Source organism: Schistocerca cancellata, chromosome 1, assembly GCF_023864275.1.
Source record: "Schistocerca cancellata isolate TAMUIC-IGC-003103 chromosome 1, iqSchCanc2.1, whole genome shotgun sequence".
In the NCBI taxonomy this organism is placed as follows: Eukaryota; Metazoa; Arthropoda; class Insecta; order Orthoptera; family Acrididae; genus Schistocerca; species Schistocerca cancellata.
The window spans coordinates 770,509,570-770,514,629 of NC_064626.1; positions in this window are offsets into that span (position 1 = coordinate 770,509,570).

The window sequence follows — 5,060 nt, forward strand, 5'->3', positions numbered from 1 at the left end:
GCGTGTACCTAATGGAAATTTGGGAGAAGCAATCGTCACCGAAGTTAATCTGTCGGTAAAGAGGGAGGAAAGGGTTACATCTAAATGAAAGGAAAAATGCCAATGAAACTGGTGGAAATTAATTTTGAAAAGGGATAAAGTTAATAAAAAAAGTAAATGTGCGGCCGTTACGTTAACAATTAACTAGCGGTAATTAGATATTTGAGATTGGGGGGAAATTACGGTCGCCAGTCCTATGGACAATTACTATAGTAACTGAAAAAGAAAGGTTATTACACATATAATTAGCACTAGAAGCGTGGCAACTGAAGGTTGACACGTGTAGTGTGAAAACTGAAAGTTTGTCAGAAGCAATAAATTTCGCTACACTCTGACTTAATTTAGCAAAAGAATTAATAAAACCGGAAAATTGAAAGTTAATTTAGTGACTGGAGTTAATAGTGAGCTTTCTTTCTGAAGCACATCGAAATTCAGTAAAATACGGTTAGTCTTGGACTACCTCAACAATCATTTCAAAAGCTACTTCAATCTACGCAATTTATAAATAAGAGATTTAACTTTGATCTTGAATTAAATGATTCTGAACAATTACCAATTGTAAAATTTAGTACGTACCAAGCTGAGCTGCAGTCACAGGTAAGCTAAAATACGGTAACAAAACTCGCACTCTTAATTTGTGACTGTGTAATCTAAATATTGTCGCCAGCTATGAATACGTTAACTGAACTTTGAAATTAAAGCAGTGAAATCGAATGATGCTGGCGTTTGAATTTCAACGACACTCGGGTTCGTTCCGGAAAAGGAAGGGACCCTGCTTGGTAATGCAGTTGGGACAATGAGCAACAAAGGTTCATGCTACGTTGCTGTAATTTAGTTATGAAAATGGATTAGTTTGAAAAGCTGAGGTCTGCCATACAGTTCTAAAACTTTACGTGCTTCCAGTCTTCCTTGTTGGTTGATTGAAGGTTTGAAGCCGTCGATCGAGGAGGTGGCGACAATCACTCATTGTCGGCCGTCGCTGTTGCAGAAGCTGGATGTTGGCGCGCCTTCTTCTCGACACGGACACCAGGCGAAACGGGCTCTTGATGTGCGCCAGCTAATGCTTCCCGTCCGCGACACCGTGTCAGAAACTATCATAGCAAGTCGAGCGCAGTTACATGCTGCCCAACCCCAAAAGCGCGGCAACTCGCGGGAGCGTCACACAACACACCTGCTCCACTGCACCACCTCAGCCAGACTCTCCCTCTGCTCGCGCTCCACGCGACAGAGTTAACACTACCAAAGTTCCTAAACACTTTGGTTCTCCACACGTCCTATCGATGTATTCGTTCGATAGCATAGTTTCCCCTAGGCAATACCCAGCGTACAAATACAAATAATATTTATAAAACAAACCAATTATACATCGACATAAATGCATAAACATATACAAATAGTAAAACAATTGCAATATACAAAGACACAGAAATGTTATATCTTCAGGTAACAAAATAAGGAAAAAAAATTTGCAGTGCAATAGATGGAAATTGAAGGATATGCATTTCCGGCGTTACACATTTTTCCACTGGTAATGCTTTGGCTGTTGAGTAGAAAATGCAAGTGATCAACAATAAATTCGTTTGTTTACTTGAACACGGTCTTTAACAGTCCATTTAAGTTTACGTAAGACCGACGACTCTGAGATATCGTCAATCTAGCTTACAGTGTAAGTTAAATTTTGGGGCATCTTCTGTTACTGTGTTTACATGTTTGTCAATACAGCCACTATTCAAGCTTGCATACATTGCGGCTATCAGTCAGTAATCCGGCACGGGTATATCGTTTTGCATGTTGCGACGTACGAGCGTTCCAATGAGTAGATATCGCAAGGGTAGTAATGATGAGAGTGGTCTTTGGGCGGTCGCACCAAAAAATGTGTGCTGCCGTGGGACGAGCTAATAGTAGCCGCCTGCAGACACCGCCGCCGCACTTGTTTTGCGTCGCGGACAGCCGTCGTTGCGCACGCGCGTCGCGTGTCCGACAGAGCCCGGGAATCCGTCACCCAATCCGCAAAAACGGAAGCGCCCTTTGTGGGGCTGTTCGGCGGCCTTTTTAATCCCTGTCTGCGACGGCGGGCTTTAGATTTATGAGGCCATTAGGCCCTAATAAAATCACAGGGAAATGGTTATTAGGGTATGTCAGTATGTGAATTTATGGTCCGTCCTCATAAAAAGCGTTATACGCAGCCTAAAACTGATTCCTGTAGCCTTGTTATTCTTTATGTCGTTTGGAGCCGCCTTGTCAGTGATATACTTTCAGCTCCGACGTGGTTTCTTGCATGGGACGCCAGGTCACTACGCCGGAATCTGAGATAGACACACAGATGAACATTGATTCTCTGCCGGCTACTGCAATTAGGCCCATTTCACCTTCGCCTTTCTGTTTCTTTTACAGAACACACTTTTCGAATTAAATTAGAAGCGCGACATTACAGAAAGGTTAGCATTAACAGACTTCTTTGCGATCGTCAAGTACACATATTTCCTTGCACTTCCGAATCTGCACCATCTTAAGCTCGTCCCACGAGGCTCAATCCTATCTGAAGTACTGTCATTTCTGCGTGCTACTTGTATTTGTTCTCTTGAGTATGTTGTTTATGCCAGTGATTTCCAGAAATTTTAAGGTTCTGTGGTCACAGGGTCTGTTCTGGTATATCGGGCATAACTGAAGACCCCGTGTGTAGTGGCTAGAAGGATTCAAACCAGGACGTAAATCCGAACAATGAGTAAGAAATTTCTCTGTTTCAGCGAGAGCTATAATGCTGACAACGCATGATATCTTTCGATTTAGACCAGTATTCTCCAGTAACCGTATCAAAGAACTGTGATAAATTTGACTATCTTCCTTTTTACCTATACTACCTTCAATGATTTGAAATTTATTTCCACTTCTCGGGGGCGTCACCACACACGTCTTCGGACTGGAATCTCATTGACTGGAGTAGAACTCTCTTTAGTGATGAGCCCCGATCACCAGCGAAAATGTATCTGGAGGCGCCCCAGACAGCGATGGGATACCAGCCCGATGGTCGCCCGCGATACGGCCCGACAACCAGGACTGCTGGTCAGTGCTGGCATTAATTTTTATAGGAGCTCCCCTTTGGTTGTCATCCGCGGCACTCTTACAGCTCATTGGTACGTCGACGATATTCTACGCCCCGTTTCGTTGCCCATCATAGCAACCCATCCTGGACTTCGATTTCAGCAAGACAATGTCCACCCGCACACTGCCAGAGTATCTACCGCTTGTCTTCGTGCTTGCCAAACCCTACCTTGCCCAGCAAGTTCGCCAGATGTGTCCCCATTTGAGAACATTTGGAGCATTATTGGCAGGACCCTCCAACTAACTCGCGCTTTTGACCATCTAAAGCGCCAGTAGGACAGAATTTGGCACGATATGCCTCAGGAGGACAGCCAGGAACCCTATCAGTCAGTGCCGAGCCGAATAACGGATTGCACAAGGACCACAGGTGGAGCCACGCGTTATTGACTTACTCAATGCTTGAAGCTCTTTCTCTTGAATAAATCATTCGATTTTTCTGAAATGTTAATCATTTGTTTGTCTGTACATCTACATCACATCTACCGATTTCCGTCCCATTCGGGTTATTCCTTCATGGTGTGTCGCCTTTATTTATTTATTTACAAGGATGAGTCAACTGAAAACCTTAAATTTGTAATAACAAATCGAAATTTCGCGCCGTTATCCTGTAAGTTGGTAAGCGTGCTACAAACAGAGTGCAGAATGGTCTGTAGGTGGCAGCATAGAGCAGATGCACACATACCGTCGCAGTATCAGTATAAAGATGGCCGCCCCCACTTGCGACTTGCACCACGGAAGAATAGCGTTCTGTTACTCGGTTTTTGCGTAGTGAAGGTGTGAAACCTATTCGAAATTCATCGACGAATGAAGGTTCAGTATGGTGATGTATGTTTGTCACAGCAGCAAGTCTACGAATGGAGTAGGAAGTTCGCAAATGGTGTGACTTCAGTGGAAGATGCTCCTCGTCCAGGTCAGGCACAACGAGTTGTGACTCCACAGAACATTGCAGCAGTAGAAGACATAGTGAAGGAAAACCGCCGAGTGACACTAAATGACATTGCAGCATGTTTACAGATTAGTCACACCACATTGTGCATGATACGCTCCAGTTTCACAAAGTGTCTGCAAGATGGGTGCCACGGCAGCTGACTCCTGAAATGAGAGAACGACGTGTTGATGCTTGTGAAGAACTTCTTTGGCGCTTTGAACGAGAAGATGATGCAAGAATCGTTACTAGGCACGAAACCGGGGTTCACTTCCACCAACCGGAAACGAAGAGAGCGTGCAAGGAATGGCGCCATTCCTCATCACCAAAACCAAAGAAGTTTCGAAGAGAACCATCAGCAGGTAAGGTTATACTGACTCTCTTTTGGGACGAAAAAGGCGTCATTTTGGAGCATTACATCTCTAGAGAGACCACTGTCACCAGTGCATCATACATAGATCTCCTAAAAAAAATCATCTACGGCCTGCAATCAAATCAAAGCGACGTGGATTGCTGTCAGCAGGTGTCCTTTTGCAACATGACAATGCAAGGCCCCACACTGCCCGTACAACAGTTGCAACAATCACAGACATGCATTTTGAGTGTCTTCCTCATCCACCATACTCACCAGATCTTGCCCCAAGTGACTTCCATATGTTTGGACCACTCAGAGACGCACTGGGAGGAAAGAAGTTCCGTTCTGAAGAAGAGGTACGCTACGCGGTGCATGAGTGGTTGCGCGGACTACCAAAAGAATTTTTTTGTAAAGGAATTTATGCACTTTGTAAGCGCTGGAGGACTTGCATTGAGCGTGAGGGAGATTACGTTGAAAAGTGATACAGCTTTGTACCACTTCTGCACAATAAATAATATTTGAAAAGATATGTAAGGTTTTCATTTGACTCTCCCTCGCATTTATTTGGTGACCGGTTTCCATCTCTTATAACAAAATCATCAGACCATTTTTTAGCCTGTAAACAAGATTATTACGTGT